Source organism: Loxodonta africana, chromosome 11 (assembly GCF_030014295.1).
Source record: "Loxodonta africana isolate mLoxAfr1 chromosome 11, mLoxAfr1.hap2, whole genome shotgun sequence".
Classification (NCBI taxonomy): domain Eukaryota; kingdom Metazoa; phylum Chordata; class Mammalia; order Proboscidea; family Elephantidae; genus Loxodonta; species Loxodonta africana.
The window spans coordinates 17,225,287-17,243,627 of record NC_087352.1 but is presented as its reverse complement, the minus strand read 5'-3'; the positions used below and the strand labels follow the sequence as shown (position 1 = coordinate 17,243,627).

Genomic DNA, 18,341 nt, shown 5'->3' with positions numbered 1-18,341 from the left:
TAGCATTGGCTGCCAGGAGGGAGGGGAGGAGGGGAGGAGGAGGGACAGACAGGAACTGGCAGACCTCTAGGGGGGCGCGGGGCCCACAGTTCCTGGCCCTGACACCGCAGTGACATGCCACTGGCTTGAGCACGTGTGCCACACGCTAAGATGCAGCTGTCACACCGACACACGCAGCCCGCACACAGCTGACACGCGTCGCAGGGACCCTCATAGACAGGCATATCACATACAAAGGTGGACAGCCATAGGCAGACGGGGACACGTACACGTCACACACAAAGATGCAGAGACGGGCGCAATGGGAACGTACAGGAAGGCCAGCCCCCGACACAGATGGACCCGGCCGTGCAGGAACTCCAGGCATCACAAAGCCCCATACATGCTACAGACAAAGGTAAAGACCCACATACACAGACACACACCCAACAGATCCACGCAGACACCACAGTGACATGCCAAGGCACACGGACACACACAGACATTCCAAACAGGCAACAAAAAACACCCACAGACATAGCATCACCTACACAGACACACACAGATACACACAGCATCACTTGTACTGAGATACGGAGACACACATCATGCACACTAACAGACCCATCACACACACAGACACGTATCACACAGGTACACACAACTTCACTTGTACTGAGACATGTAGACACATGTTCATTAACAGACATACCACATACATGAATACACAAACAGTACATACGTGGACACATATACAAAGACATGCAACACACATCCAATACATACATGTACATAGACACAGGTCATGTAAAAGAGACACATCACATCCACAGATACACATAGGCACGCACAACTAATACATGGATACAGACCCACACACAACATACAAAGAATCACACACAGGCAAAGCTACACAAATTATGCACACAAATGACATAAAGACATCACACACATATACGTGCAGACATGCATCATATACAAATACACACAGACACAGGCACACAGACCAAATACATAGATACACAGACATACACACACTCCATATCTAAACACACATTGACACACACACTTCACAAATGTACACACATTTCACCCGGTTACAAAGGTGCATTACCCAACCAAAGTCACACAGCACATACATTAATACCCACAGACACACGTAGCACACACAAAGACTCAAACATGCACTACACATACAAAGATACACACAGACACACACGTCATAAATACCCACATTTCCTAGAAGTTTACACACACTACACAGCCGTAAGCATCCATCTCATACAAAAGATACATAATCATATTTTTAATTAATTTATTTATTCTTATAAGCAGTTACTATGGGCAAGGTATCCTTCTCAGCACTTTACACATACTACCTTTTCATCCACAACAGCCCTAGGAGGCAGGTATTAATATCATGCCCATTGTACAGACGAGGAAACTGAGACCCCTGCCCAAGGACACTCAGCTGGAAGTGGCAGCGCTGGGCCTGGAACCCGTCTGTCACGGACACAGACACAACAGACAAGGACACACACATCACGTGCCAAGCCGCCGCCGTCTCGGGGGCACACCCTACCCCACAGCACCCCGAGCTGCAGACACACCCAGAAGCACGGGCTCCCACCCTTGGCGCGGACGTCGCCATGGTCCTTGGGCACCTGCGATGCGTCCCGCGCTGGGTGAGGCTGGGCCGGAGCTGTGCGCACCCCAGACGCAGCCTCTGCAACGCACCGCGTGGGCGCCCCAGACGCGCCCCCCCACCCCCACCCCAGCACTGCTCATTCCCGCCCCAGGCTTTGCATCCAACGCGCAGCCGTGGCCCTAGCGCGTTTAGGACAGGCGGTTCACTAGACCTGCAGCCCACAGCCCTGAGCATCCAGGGTGCAGGGGTGGGGGGCGGATGCTTCTCGGGGTCTCATTGGATAAACTGAGGCAAGTTGCTCGTGGAGGGGGTACTTGAAGGAGAAGATGCCGGGAATCTGGCTCTGGGGTGTTCTACTGTGCTGGTGGAATGGAATTTGAAGGGGGAGGTGAGGAAAAATGCAACTAACTATTCTGACAGCATTTTGTTTATTCTCCTGGATGAAGGGCATACAACCTTGGGAAGCAGAGGCTTATGGGAGTTGTAGTTCCATGACTGAGACTTGTGGGAAATGTAGTTCGGGTACATCCACGAGGCAGGAGCGGGTTAAGCATGGGGGCGGGGGCAGTGGTTAGGCAGCGCTTAAGATGACAGTGGGGCCCTGGTGAACCAGTGGTTAAGATCCCAGGTTGGTCATCAAAAGGTTGGCTGTTGGAATCCACCAGCTGCTCCTTGGAAACCCTATGTGGCAGTTCTACTCTGTCCTGTAGGGTCACTACGGGTCGGAATTGAGTGAACAGCAACGGGTTTGGTTTTTTGGTTTAGATGGTAGTAGCAAGGGCCAAGACCTTGATGCCTGGGTCTTTTAGTGATGATGTGCTTTTGGTGAAAATTTATGTAAATTACTTTCCCATTCAATAGTTTATACACAAATTGTTCCATGACATATGTTGCACTCCCTGCGATGTTAGCACTGTCTGCATCACCACTCTGAGTTCCCGGTTTCCATTTGACCATTTTTCTTGACCCATCCTGCCTTTTCATCTTTGGTTCTGGGCAGATGTTGTCCTTTTGGTCTCATATAGATGGTTGTTCCAAGGAGCACTTTCCGCAAGTGTGTTATTGTTTATTTACAGGCCTGTCTATTATTTGGCTGAAAGGTGATCTCAGGGAATGGCTTCAGTTCTAAGTTAGAAGAGTGTCCAAGGGCTATAGTCTTGAGGGTTCCTCCAGTCTCTCTCAGATCAGTAACTCTGGTCTTTTTTTTATGAATTTGAGTTTTATTCTACATTTTTCCCTGCACTCTAACCAGGAACTTCTATTGTGATCCTGTTACTGCGGTAGGTAGTGGTAGCTGGGCACCATTTAGTTCTTCTGGTCTCAGGCTGGTGGAGGCTGCGGTTCTTGTGGTCCACGTGTTTCCTTGAGTCTTTGGTTTTCTTCACTCTCCTTTGCTTCAGAAGGAAACAGACCAATAGTTGTATCTTAGATGGCTGCTCTCAAGCTTTTAAGATCCCAGACACTATTCACCAAAATAGGATGTAGAAGTTGTCTTTATGAACTACGCTGTACCAACTGACCTAGATGTTGCATAGGACTATGGTTCTTAGCCTTCAAGCCCAGTAATTCTGTCCCTTGAGATGTTTGGTTATATCTAGGTTGTTTCCCTAACTGTGCCCCCTCTGTGCTCTATTATACATATTATTATACATGTATCCATGATACGTACACATGCAGTGCATACAAATATGTATGTAGAAATATCCATAGCCAAACCTACATATGCATGTGGGTGCACTCCCATATGCCCTCCCACGCCTATTCAGCATACGTATATACCTATGTATCCACTCATAAATTGTTGTTTGTTATTATTGTTGTTGCAGGATTGTGTATGTTATAGTACTTATCTTCGTTGCCTTTTGTTCTCGTGTATCTCTCAGTGTCTTCCCTTGCGCTGGTTATGTTGTGCTGACTTCCCTCATATTGTGTACTGCTTTTTCCTTCACCAAGGTTAACATGTGTCTTCTCTCTAGTTAGTGATTTTCCTTCCCTCCCCCTCCCATCTCTGTTGTTGTTAGGTGCCGTGGAGTCGGTTCTGACTCAGAGAGACCCTGTGTACAACAGAAAGAAAGACTGCCTGAACCTGTGCCATCCTCACAATCATCGTTATGCTTCAGTCGAACCTTGAAACTACTGTGTCAATCCATCTCATTGGTGGTCTTCCTCTTTTTCACGGACCTTCTAATTTACCAAGCATGATGTCCTTCTCTAGGGACTGGTCTCTCCTGATAACATGTCCAAAGTACGTGAGATGAAGTCTCAGCATCGTCACTCCCAAGGAGCATTCTGGCTGTACTTCTTCCAAGACAGATTTGTTCGTTCTTCTGGCAGTCCATATTCAATATTCAAGAATATTCAGTATTCTTCCCCAACACCATAATTCGAAGGTGTCAATTCTTCTTGGATTTTCCTTATTCATTGTCCACCTTTCACATGCATGTGAGGCGACTGAAAATAGCATGGCTTGGGTCAGGCCCACCTTAGTCTTCAAAGTGATTTCTTTGCTTTTTAACACTTTAAAGAGGTCTCTTGCAGCACATTTGCCCAGTGCAATGTATCATTTGATTTCTTGACTGCTGCTTCCATAGGTGTTGATTGTGGATCCAAGTAAAATGAAGTCCTTTACAACTTCAGTATTTTCTCCATTTATCATGTTGTTTATTGGTCCAGTTGTGAGGATTTTTGTTTTCTTTATGTTGAGGTGTAATCCATACTGAAGGCTGTGGTCTTTGATCTTCATCAGTAAGTGCTTCAAGTCCTCTTCTCCTTCAGCAAACAAGGTTGTGTCATCTGCATATCATAGGTTGTTAATGAGTCTTCCTCCAATCCTGATGCCACATTCTTTTTCATATAGTCCAGCTTCTAGGATTATTTATTCGGCATACAGATTGAGTAAGTATGGTGAAAGAATCCAACCCTGACGCACACCTTTCCTCACTTTAAAACCACACAGTATCCCCTTGTTCTGTTTGAATGACTACCTCTTGGTCTATGTACAGGTTCCTCAACAGCACTATTAAGTGTCCTAGAATTCCCATTCTTTGCAATGTTGTCCATAATTTATTATGATCCACACAGTCGAATTTCTCTGCATAGCCAATAAAACACAGGTAAACATCTTTCTGGTGTTCTCTGCTTTCAGCCAGGATCCATCTAACGTCAGCAGTGATATCCCTGGTTCCATGTCCTCCTCTAAGTCCAGCTAGAATTTCTGGGAGTTCCTTGTAGATATACTGCTGCAGCCACTTTTGAATGATCATCAGCAAAATTTTGCTTGCATGTGATATTAATGATATTGTTCGATAATATCCACATTTGGTTGGATCACTTTTCTTGTCAATAGGCAATAGGCATAAAGGGATCTTTTTCCAGTCAGTTGGCCAGGTAGCTATCTTCCAAATTTCTTAGCGTAGACAAGTGAGCACTTCCAGTGCTGCATCTGTTTGCTGAAACACCTCAATCGGTATTCTGTCAATTCACAGAGCCTTGTTTTTCTCCAATGCCCTCAGAGCAGCTTGGATTTCTTCCTGCAGTACCATTGGTTCCTGACCATATGCTACATCCTGAAATGGCTGAATGTCAACCGTTTTTGGTATAGTGACTCTGTGTATTCCTTTCATCTTCTTTTGATGCTTCCTGCATTGTTTAACGTTTTCCCTTTAGAATCCTTCAGGTTTCTCAAGGTTTGATTCTTTTTTTTTTTCAGTCCTTTCAGCTTGAGAAATGCTGAGCATGTTCTTCCCTTTTGATTTTCTATCTCCAGGTCTCTGCATATGTCATCACAGTACTTGACTTTGTCTTCTAGAGCCACCCTTTGAAATCTTGTGTTTAGCACTTTTACTTCGTCATTTTTTCCTTTTGCTTTAGCTACTGGACGATCAAGAGCAAGTTTCAGAGTCTCTTCTGACATCCATCTAGGTCTTTTCTTTCTCTCCTGTTTTTTTTTTTTTTTTTTTTTCACAGAGCTAGCTTTGGCCTTGTTAACTCTTTCAACTGTTTTTCTGTTCTCTATTTCATTTAATTCTCTCTAATTTTTATTATTTGTTTTCTTCTGGTGCCTGAGGGTTTCTTTCTATTTGTTCAAGTTGTAGGGATAATTCTTTGATTTTGGCCTTTTCTTCTTTTTGTATGTGTGCATTTATTGATATAAATTGACCTCTTAGCACTGTTTTCGCTGTGTTCCAAAGGTTCTCATAGGAAATGTTTTCATTCTCATTGGATTCTATGAATTTCTTTATTCCATCCTTGATGTCTTCTATAACCCAGTTGTTCCTGAGCAGGGTATTCTTCAGTTTCCAAGTGTTTGATTTCTTTTCCCTGCTTTTTCTGTTATTGATTTCTACCTTAATGGCCTTATGGTCAGAGAAGATGCTTTGTAATATTTCAGTGTTTTGGATTCTGCTAAGGCTTCCTTTATGACCTATTATGTGGTCTATTCTAGAGAATGTTCCATGTGCATTGGAAAAGAAAGTATACTTGGCTGATGTTGGGAGGAGTGTTCTGTTTATGTCTGTGAGGTCAAGTTGGTTGATTGTGGCATTTAGATCTTCTGTGTCTTTATTGAGCTTCTTTCTGGATGTTCTGTCCTTCACTGAAATTTGTGTATTGAAGTCTCCTACTGTGCTTGTGGCGCTATCACTTTTCAATGCTGATAGAGTTTGTTTTATGTATCTTGCAGCCCTGTCATTAGGTGCATAAATATATAATATGGTTATGTCCTCCTGGTATATTGTCCCTTTAATCATTATATAGTGTCCTTCCTTATGCTTTGTGGTGGATTTAAATTTAAAGTCTATTTTATCAGAAATTAATATTACCATTCCTGCTCTTTTTTGATTGTTGTTTGCTTAATATGATGTGTTTTTTCCATCCTTTGAGTTTTATTTTGTTTGTGTCTCTAAGTCTAAGGTATGTCTCTTGTAGGCAGCATATAGATAGATCATGTTTTTTTAATCCTTTCTGCCACTCTCTGTCTCTTTATTGGTGCATTTTGTCCATTTGCATTCAGCATAATTATGGATAGGTATGAGCTTAGTGCTGTCATTTTGATGTCTTTTTGTGTGTGTTGTTGACAGTTTCTTTTTCCCACTTAATTTTTTGTGCTGAGTAGCTTATCTTTATATATAGCCTTTTCCTCTTATTCGTTGTAGTTGATTTTGTTTCTGCTGAGTCTTTATTTTTTTTTTCTTGTATTTTATATTGATGAGTAAGATTGTTAGTCTCCTTTGTGGTTACCTTAATATTTACCCCTGTTTTTCTAAGTTTAAACCTAACTTTTATTCCTTTTTATTGCCTTTTCTTTCTTTCCATTTGAAAAATCTATGACTACGTTTCTTAGTCTCTCTTTATTGTTTTAATGTTGTCTTCTTTTATATAATGACATCGCTGTTTCCCTGTTTTGAGCATTTTTTTTAAATCTTGATTTATTTTTGTGATTTCCCTATCAGGGTTGACAACTGATTGCTCTGTCCAGTGTTCAAGTCTTGGGTTGATATCTGATATTATTAATTTTCTAACCAGGGAACTCTCTTTAGTATTTCTTGTAGTTTTGGTTTGGTTTTTACAAATTCCATAAACTTCTATTTGGAAATGTCCTAATTTTGCCTTCATATTTGAGAGACAGTTTTGCTGGATATATGATTCTTGGCTGGCAGTTTTTTCCTTTCAATGCTTTATATAAGTCATCCCACGACCTTCTTGCCTGCATGGTTTCTGCCGAGTAGTCCGAGCTTATTCTTATTGACTCTCCTTTGTAGGTGACTTTTCATTTATCCCTAGCTGCTCTTCTCTCCTGTTTTTTAATGACCTCTTGCTTTCTTCAGGTATGATGTCCTTGATGTCATTCCATAACTTGTCTGGTCTTCAGTCATTAGAGTTGAATCTGTCAAACCTATTCTTGAGATGGTCTCCAAGTTCAGGTGGGATATACTCGAGGTCATACTTTGTCTCTTGTGGACTTGTTCTAATTTTCTTCAGTTTCAGCTTGAACCTGCACAGGAGTAGTTGATGGTCTGATTCACGGTCAGCCACTGGCCTTGTTCTAACTGGTAATTTTGAGCTTTTCCATCATCTCTTTCCACAGATGTATTGATTTGTGTGCATCCTATCTGATGAAGTCCATGTGTATAGTCCCATTTATGTTGGCAAAAAAAGGTATTTGCAATGAAAAAGTTGTTGGTCTTGCAAAAGTCAGTCATGGTATCTCCAGCATAGTTTCTATCACCAAGGCCATATTTTGCAACTACCAATCCTTCTTCTTTGTTTCCAAATTTCACATTCCAATCACCAGTAATTGATTAATGCATACTGATTGCATGTTAGATCAATTTCAGACTGCTGAAATTAGTAAAAATCTTCAGTTTCTTCATTTTTGCCCTTAGTGGTTGGTACGTAAATTTGAATAATGGTCGTATTAACTGGTCTTCCTTTTAGGCTTATGGTTATATGAATTGTACTTCAGGATAGATTTTTGAAATGTTCTTTTTGATGATGAATGCAACGCCATTTGTCTTCAAGTTGTCATTTCCAGCATAGTAGACCATATGATTGTCCAATTCAGAATGACCAATACCACTCCACTTTAGCTTGCTAATGCATAGGATATTGATGTTTATGTGTTCCATTTCATTTTTGACGATTTTCGATTTTCCTCAATTCATACTTCATGCATTCCAGGTTCTAATTATAAATGGATGTTTGCAGCTGTTTCTGCTCATTTTGAGTTATGCCACATCAGCAAATGTAGGTCCCAAAATCTTGACTCCGTCCATGTTATTAACGTCAACTCTACTTTGAGGAGGCAACTCTTCCCAGTTGCCTTTTGAGTGCCTTCCAGCTTGAGGGACTCATCTTCCAGCACTATATCAGACAACGTTACACTGTTATTCATAAGGTTTTCATCGGCTAGTTCTTTTCAGAAGTCAACTGCCAGGTCCTTCTTCCTAGTCTGTCTTAGTCTGGAAGCTTAGCTGAAACCTATTCATGGTGGGTGACCCTGCTGGTATCTGAATACTGGTGGCATAGCTTCCAGCATCACAGCAACATGCTATCCCCCACAGTATGAGAAACTGACAAACACGTTTTATTCCTGTTATTGATTTATAATTTCACAGCGTTGTGATCTGAGAAGATGCTTTGTATTATTTTGATATTTTTGAATTTATTTAGGCTTGCTTTGTGGTCTAAAATATGATCTATTCTAGAGAATGATCTGTGTGTGTTGGAGAAAAATTTGTACTATGCTGTTGTTGGGTGTAGTGTTCTGTATATGTCTATGTGGTCAAGTAGCATGATTGTGATATTTAGATCTTCTGTATGTTTGTTGAGTTTCTTTCTAGCTGTTCTGTCCTTCATCGAAAGTGGTATATATATAAAAATATATATATACATACATATATATCACACACACACGTATAATAAAGCAAGGAAGAAATGCTGATAACAATTATAGTTCTCATTTCTGCAACTGCTCATGTGGTGGTGCCTGGTACTTAGAACTACCTTCTTCCACCACCCATTCCCAGCAAGCACCTCTGCTGGTCATGGTTCTTTGCCTGGTGGAGTGACCCAAACCTTCATTCTTGAAGGATCTGGGCTATTAGTATCATGTCAGAATTGAGTTGCTGTAGTTTTCCATTGACTTTAACCACAGGGCATGGTAGTACTAAGAGATGCTCCTAAGGGATCTCCTGTATTCCAAAATACTTTTCTTTACCTGCATTATGTAATAACCAAAACTCAAACCAAACCCACTGCCGTCAAGTTGATTCTGACTCATAGCGACCCTATAGGACAGAGTAGAATTGCCCCATAAAGTTTCCAAGGAGTGCCTGGTGGATTCAAACTGCCAGCCTTTTGGTTAGCAGCCATAGCACTTAACCACTACGCCACCAGGGTTTCCGCAATATGTAATATCAATCTGATTTCTCCTTCATGATCAGGGTCAATCCACCAGCCAGTGTGGTAACTCCCTTCTTTGCCTGTTGATCCAGAGGCACGAGGAGCCCAAAGTGGCCAGGTGGCGTTCTTAGCTTCCAGTTCAATGGAATCAGTGATGTGTTTCCAGGTGGTAACATTCCTCCCTTTGGAACTAAGACCTCTAGACCCACAGAGCATAGTTTCCTAGGCTGTAAATCTTTATGGAATCAGACTGCAATATTTTTCTCCTGCAGAGCTGCTGATGGATTCAAACGACCCTTTGGTTAGTAGCTGAGTGCTTAACCACTGTGCCACCAGGGCTGCTGAGGGTTACCATATGACCCAACAATTTTGCTCCTAGGTAGTATCCAAAAGAAACGAAGACATACTTCCATGCAAAAACTTGTACACAAATGTTCATAGCAACATTACTCGTAATAGTTTCAAAGTGGAAACAATCCAACGGATGAATGAATAAACAATATGTGATCTATCCATACAATGAAATATACTCAGCCATAAAAATGAATGAAGTACTGATACATGCTACAACATGGATGAACCTCGAAAACATACGTGAAATGAAAGAACCCAGACACAAAAGGGCAAATAATATAAGATTCTACTTACTTGAAATATTCAGAATAGGCAAATCCATAGAGACAGAAAATAGATTGGTAGGGGCTTAGGGGGGTTGAGTGGTGGCTGCTAAGAGGTTTCCTTTTGAGATGATGAAAATGTTCTAATATTGGTTGTGCTGATGGACGTGTAACTAAGAATATACTAAAAACCAGTTAATTGTATACTTTAAATGAATGAATAATAAGGTATGTGAATTACATTTCAATAAAACTGTTGAAAAACAGTTGAATGGACAGAGAGTCTTCTATCATCCACACAAAGCGTTCTGCACGTTAACTGGTTCATAGGAAGTCCTCAACAAATGTCAATTATCAATCTTATTATTAGGGTAATCCTGCTGAAACTTGTATCAGCTCACATCTCTCCTCTGCTCAGAGCCTCTCGTGTCTGCCACTTCCCTCACAGTCAAAATAAAGTCCTCTCCATGGCCCATAAGGCCCTGCAGGATTGCCCCCCATTCCTTTTCTGCCATCATTGCTCACCCTGTCTTCCCCTCCAGCCACCCCGCCCCCAATTACCAGCTGCAGCTACTGCCTCCTACATTCTTCCTACATTCCAGGCAGAGGTGTACCTTTGTACTTGCTGAATCCTAAACCTGGAATATTCTTCCCCCAATATCCACATGGTTGCTCCCTTGCCGCCTTCAAGTCGCTGCTTGAATGTCACCTCCTCAGTGAAGCCTTCCTTGACCACCTTATTAATAACTGCAACCTCCAATGCACATGGAATCTCTCTTTTTCCTCCATCATCATCTGACGCCCTGAATCTTTCACTCCCTCTTGGTTACTGTCCCTCTCCCGTACTAGAGAGAGCCCCATGAGGGAGGGGATATCTCTCTCTTGTTCCCTGATGTCTCCCCAGTGCATATCAGAGGGCCTGGCACACAGTAGCTGCTCAATAAATATTTGCTAAATGAATGAACAAGCTCGAGGGAATTTCCTGTAGATGGATTTGCTGCCAGATTAAAGCCACAGCCTCGCCCCACTTGGTGTGAATTGTTGGCAGATGGACTCAATTGGTCTATTCCAGGGATGAGACTAGCAGGGTGTTTTGGGCATGCAGAAGGGTACACCTCACTGAACTAGAGTTGCTTAAACAGAAGCTTCCAGAAATGGTGACATTTGGGCCCCACCGTGAAGGGGAACAGGGGCGAAGCTAAGACTGGGGGTGGGAAAGGGAACAGGGAGGTCATTCCAGGCAGGGGGAGCAGAGTGCACAAAGGCCTGGACATATGAAACAGCTTGGAACATTTCCCAGCTCAGTGGCTCGGGCCCCAAACCTCAGAGCCATTGCTGACTCCTGTCTTTTTCTCGCACCACCACGTCCAAATCCTCCAGCTGTTCCTGTTGCCTCCACTTTCAAAATATCACCAGAGTCTAACCACATCTCAGTGCCTCTGCTTCCACCATTATTGCTAGTTTGGACAATTGTAGTAGCCTCCTCACTGGCCTCCCTACTTTGCCTTCACATTCTATCTCCCACAGTCTCTTCTCGCCACAATAGCCATGGGAACCTGTTAACACCTAAGTCAACTCATGTCCCTCTTCTGCTCCCAACCCTTCCATGGCTCCCGTCTTATTTGAAGTAAAAGCCAAAGTTTTTCCCACAGCCCATGTTTCCTAAATGACCTGGCCCCGAATACTTCTTTGCTCTTATCTCCTCCTGCCCTCAACCCCTTGCTCATTCCCAGCCCACGCTAGCCTCCTCTCTGTTCCTTGAACACTAGTAAGCAGGAAACCACCTCAGGGTCTTTGCACTGGCTGGTTTTCATTGGCAAGTGCCCTTTCCCCAGATCTCCACCTGGCTGACGCTCTTGCATTAATCACGCCTCTGCCCGTGTTTCCTGCTCAGAGCGGCCTGCCAGGACCATGCATTACAAAGCAGAGCCCAACCCTTGCCTTCGCCAGTCTGTTAAAACAAAACAAAGCCATTGCCATTGAGTCAATTCCAACTTATGGCAACCCCATGTGTTAGAGCAGAATTACCCCATAGGTCATTTTTTTCTTTCTTTCTTTTAGGCTATAGTCTTTATGAAAGCAGATTGCCAGGTCTTTCTTCCATGGTGCTGCTGAGTGGTTTGAACCATCAACCTTTGTGGTTAGTAGTTGAGTACAAACAGTTTACACCACCCAGGGATCTATCTCCAGCCCCTTAGCCCCTTTTCAAATTTTTCTTCATTGCATTTAGTGCTGCCTGACATCAAGCTGGAAATCCTGGTGGTGTAGTGGTTAAGAGTTACGGCTGCTAATCAAAATGTCAGCAGTTCAAATCCACTAGGTGCTCCTTGGAAACCGTATTGGGGAGTTCTACTCTGTATATGGTCGCTATGAGTCTCAACGGCAGTGAGTTTTGGACATCAAGCTACATATTTGTTATGTATTTGTTTGGAGTATTCTAGGGCCGGAATCTTCGCCTATGTTGGGTCCTGCTGTCTCTCTGGCACGTGGCACAGAGAATGGGCTCAATAATTGTGTCTAGTGATGATCCATGCATTACAAGGGATGTGATTGCTGGAAGGCTCTGTCTGTTGAGCCAAAGTGCACCCTGGGTGGGGTGCACACAGCCTCCATGTTTGTAAATAAAAAAGCCTCTTGGGTGTGAAGGATTGCAGGAGCGATATTTCATGAGCCCAGATCCTGCCCCAGACATCATTCACTAATTTATTGCCCCCCTCATTCACTCATTTGGTAAACAAATAGGTCTCCACCCAGGCCGGCCAGTTGGGGAGGATACAAAGAAGGAAACAGCAAGGGTAGCAATATTAGTAACAGTATTGTATTTGCTATTTTATTACAGTAAAATTTACACAATATAAAGTTAACCATTTTAAAGTTTACAATTCGGTGGTGTTTAGTACTTACAATGTTGTACAACCATCATCTCTATGTGATTCTGAAACCTCGTACCCATTAAGCAGTCACTCCTCATTCCTCCCCCTACCCCCACAATCCTTAGGCAACCACTAGTCTACTTTCTACCTCTCCGGATTGGCCTATTTTGGACATTTCATAAAAATGGCATCACACAATATGTGGCCTCTTGTGTCTGGCTTCTTTCACTTAGCACAGTGTTTTCAAGTTTCATCCATGTTGTAGCATGTGTCAGTACTCTGTTACTTTTACTGGCTGAGTAATATTCCACTGTATGGATATAGCACATTTTGTTCATCGAGTCATCATTTGATAGATATTTGGGCTGTTTCTACCATTTCGCTATACTGAATAGTGCTGTTACGAGCATTCATGTTCAAGTATTTGTTTGAACATCTGTTTTCAATTCTTTTGGGTATATCCTTCCTGTCTTAGTTACCTAGTGCTGGTATAACAGAAATACCACAAGTGGGTGGCTTTAACAAACACAAATTTATTTTCTCACAGTTAAGGAGGTTAGAAGTCCAAATTCAGGGTGCTGTCTCTAGAGGAAGGCTTTCTCTCTCTGCTGGCTCTGGAGGAAGGTGCTTGTCTTTTTGAGCTTCTACTCCTAGTGATCTTCATGTGGCTTGGCATCTCTCTTTCCCCATCTCTGCTTTCTTGTTTAATCTCTTTTATATCTCCAAAGAAATTGACTCAAGATACACCCCAAACTAGCCCTGCCTCTTTGACACAACAAAGACAACCCATTCCCAAATGGGATTATAACCACCAGCACAGAGATTAGGGTTTACAATACATATTTCAGGGAAATATAATTCAATTCATAACATATTCCTATTGTGAAATTGCTGGGTCGTATGGTAATTCTGGGGCCCTGCTTTTGGACAGGAGCTGCCATTAGGTCTTATATATCTGATTGAACTAAGAAGCACATTCCTCACATGTATTATTGGCTGCTAACCAAAATGTCTGCAGTTCGAACCCACCAGCCACTCCTTGAAAACCCTGTGGGGCAGTTCTACTGTCTTATAGAGTCGCTATGAGTTGAAATCAACTCAACGGCAATAGGTTTGTTTTTTGTCTGGTTTTATAGTAATTCTATGTTTAACTTTTTGAGTTACCACCAAGCTGTTTTCCACAGTAGCTACACCATTTTAGACTCCTATGAGCAAGGGTGCCAATTTCTCCACGTCCCTGTCAACCCTTGTTATTTTCTGTTTTTTAAAGTTATAGCTACCCTAGTGGGAGTGGAGTGCTATTGTGTTGTGGTTTTGATTTGCATTTCCCTGATGACTAATGATGTCGAGCATCTTTTTATTTTTATTTGAAGCATAACTCACATATAGGAATATGCACAGATCTTAAGTTGGATGAGTTTCACAAATGTACACACCTGTGTAACCACCACCCCAATTAAAATATAAAAATCTGGGGATGGGAAGGGATGATGGTTGTATAACATGATGAACATAGTTAATGTCACTGAACTGTATGTGTGAAGACTGTTGAAATGGCAATGATTTTGTTACCTATACATTTACCACAATTAAAAAAAATACAAACAAAAAAAATTGTATAGCTCAGAAAGGGAGGGTGAGAATGGTTGCACAACTCAAAGAACGCAATCGATGCTGCTAAATTGTACCTGTAGAAACTTGAATTGCTGTATGTTTTTGCTGTGTATATTCTCAATAACAATGAAAGCAAAATAAAATAAATTATATTTTTAAAAAGATATAGATTTAGGGGTCTGGGGACCATGGTTTCAGGGGCCATCTAAGTCAATTGGCATAATAAAATCTATGAAGAAAACATTCTGCATCCCACTTTGAAGAGTGGTGCCTGGGGTCTTAAATGCTAGCAAGCAGCCATCTAAGATGCATCAATTGGTCTCAACCCACCTGGATCAAAGGAGAATGAAGGACACCCAGGACACAGGCGTTTATGAGCCCAAGAGACAGAAAGTGCCACATGAACCAGAGACTACATCATCCTGAGACCAAAAGAACTAGATGGTGCCCGGCTACAACCGATGACTGCCCTGACAGGCAACGCAACAGAGAACCCCTGAGGGAGCAGGAGAGCAGTGGGATGCAGACCCCAAATTCTCATAAGGCCAGAATTAATGGTCTGACTGAGACTAGAAGGACCCTGGTGGTCATGGCCCCCAGACCTTCTGTTGCCCCAGGACAGGAACCATTCCTGAAGCCAACTCTTCAGACATGGATTGGACTGGACAATGGGTTGGAGAGGGATGCTGGTGAGGAGTGAGCTTCCTGGATCAGGTGGACACTTGAGACTATGTTGGCATCTCCTGCCTGGAGGGGAGATGAGAGGGTGGAGGGGGTTAGAAGCTGGCGAAATGGACATGAAAAGAGAGAGTAGAGGGAGAGAGCGGGCTGTCTTATTAGGGGGAGAGTAATTGGCAGTGTGTAGCAAGGTGTACATGGGCTTTTGAGTGAGAGACTGACTTGATTTGTAAACTTTCACTTAAAAAAAGCACAATAAAAATTATTTTAAAAAAAAGATATAGATTTACATTTTCCAGAAAATTCCCCTGTGCCCCTTCCCACTCAGCCCCCTACCCACAGGCAACCACTGGTCTGCTTTACTTCACTGTAGGTTAATTTTGTCTGCTCTAAAACTTCATATGACTGGAATCATGCAGTATATATCTTTAGAGTTTGAGTTCTTTTGTACAATATAATGATTTTTTTAATTGTGCTTTAGGTAAAATTTTACAGCTTAAGTTAATTTCTCATTCAAAAATTTATACACATATTGTTTTGTGAAGTTAGTTGCAATCCCCGTAATGTGACAGCACACTCCTCTTTTCCACCCGGGTTCCCTGTGTCAATTTGACCAGTTCTTGTCCCTTCCTGCCTTCTCATTCTGCTTGTGGACAGGAGCTGCCATTAGGTCTTATATATCTGATTGAACTAAGAAGCACATTCCTCACATGTACTATTTTTTGTTTTATAGTCCTGTCTAATCTTACAATATAATGATTTTGAGGTGCAGCCATGTTATTGAGCTTATCGATAGTTGGTTCCTTTTTATTGCTGAGTAGTGTCCCATGGTATGGATGTACCACAGCTTGATTATTCATCTCCTTTTGAGGCATATGCAAGTATGTTTTAATTTTCAGCAACCATGAATAAAGAAGATTTGAGTTTTCATGTGTCTTGGACAAATACGAAGGAGTATGGTTTCTGGGTCAGAGGGTGCAGGTATGTGTAAATTTATAAGAAAAGTAGCAGCCTTTTTTGAATGTTTACATCATGCTGAGCACTAAACAGGCATCGTATGTTTTCATAAGAACCCTCGAAGGCAGGTATTATAAGCCCATTTTATAGAAGAGGAAATGGAGGTTCAGAGTGGTTACCTTTGCCCAAGGCCACAAAAACAGGAAGTGCTAGAACTGAGACTTGAACCCAGGCCTGAAGGCAGTGCCTGAGGCCTGTGGTTCCAAATCCAGGTTTGTTTGCTGCATTTTATCTAGTGGAAAAGAGAGGCATGTATGAAAATCTGTTCACAGAATCTGAAGACGCACTTCCTCCACCCAGGTACTTCTTGTCCTTCTTATTTATTTCCTTTGATCAGCATTTATAATAAAAACCGGGAGCTACTTCAATGTTCATCAGTAGTGAGTAGGTTAATAAACTGACTGCATCTATCCTATGAAATTCTATGCAGCTGTTAAAAAGAAAGAGGGACAACTCTGTGGAGTGACAAAGAAAGAGCTCGAAGATACATTGTTGACTGAAAAAAGCCAGTTACTGAACAATAAATACACTGTGATCTATTTATGCAAGAAAAAAAATAGAATGCAACAACAACCCAAAGCTGCTTTTTGAGGCACACACATATACATGTCCAGCAAAAAGTGTACAAGCACAGAAAACAATCTTACAGCAGCAAAATTGGGGGTAGGCAAGAAATGGGAAGCCTGTATTGCTTGAACTTTTAAGAAAGAAGAAAGTATTCATATATGCTGTGTCTCTGTTCTTAGTTGTTAATTTAAAAGCTCGGATCATGCAAAAGGTGCAAATAAAGGTTTGAAAGAATGTTCTGGCATACAGAGATGAAAGCAAATATTTCTGCTGGGGCAGGGGTTGTGTGGCATTAAGGAAAGCAGAGGTGACATTTGAGAAGGGTTTTGAGGAGCCAGGAGTTTCCAGCTGGAAGAGAGAACAGAAGGGAGGGTCTTCCAGGAAGATGGTTTGGCAGGTGCAAAGGTAGGGAGGTGTGGGAGGGCAGAGAGCAGTTTGGAATGGCTGGCATATGCACAGATGTGATTGTGTGGGGAGTGAGGCAAATGGGACAGTGATAGAGATGCACCAATTAAGGATTAAGTAGCTACTAGTTACAGAGCCCAGAAATAATAGTAGCTTAAACAAGATGGATGTTTATTTCTTGCTTATATTAAAGAAGTCTGGAGGTTAGTAGCCTGGGAATGATACAGGAACTCTATAATGTCATGTAGGGTAATGCTATTCAGCTATATGCACCCACTCCTCATGGAATCAGCTTTGCTCTTCCCAGAAGCATGCTGGGAATGAATTCAGGATGGACTTGGGCTAAGGTACAAGGTCTGAAGTGGCATGACTGGGCCAGCGGCCAAGGCTGAAGAATGCCTTAGCAACAAGAAGGAAAACATCTGGGCTTGGACGTGAAGTCCCTGGGAACACTGACTGCCCAAGAATGTGGGAGAAAAACGATGAGCCTCGGTCTCAGCTGGAATGGTATATAGCCTTGTGTCCCTTACTAGTTGGTTGAGGAAAATACTCCAGCCGGCCGCCACTGGAGAGCACCTGCTTGCCCACGTCAGTAAGTTTCCCTGAACACATGAATGCGGAAAGGGCTACGTGTCAGTTCTTTGGATTATCTGCCAGGATGCACAGTGAGGGTCTTTCCTTGCTGGGGTTGTACCCCAACATGTCATCAGGACCAGCTTCTTCTAACTTTCTGCTCCACCATCTTATGGATGTGGCTTCCATCAACAAAGTTGTCTCATGGTCCGAGATGGCTGCTGGAGCTCTGCTCTTCGTGTCTGCATTCCAGGCAGGAATACGGAGATGGTGGTCATGGGAGAGAACAGAGCAAAAGGAAACATGCCACTTGTCTGTAACCTTCTCAAGGAGCTTTCCTAGATGTTCTACCCTACAACTTTCACTTACATCTCATTGACCACCAGCTTAAGGGGAGGCTGGCAGCCCAAAGCAATCTGAAAGATGGGCACATTTCTGCCTTGAAAAAAACTGATTAATGAAGAAAGG

At 42.5% G+C, this 18,341-nt stretch overlaps 1 long non-coding RNA gene across 4 annotated transcripts in view; it reads left to right on the top strand.

Annotated features, from left to right (window-relative positions):
• LOC135232816 (uncharacterized) overlaps positions 1 to 18,341 on the top strand; it is a 103,830-nt gene that overhangs the window by 15,488 nt on the left and 70,001 nt on the right. The window lies entirely within an intron of this gene.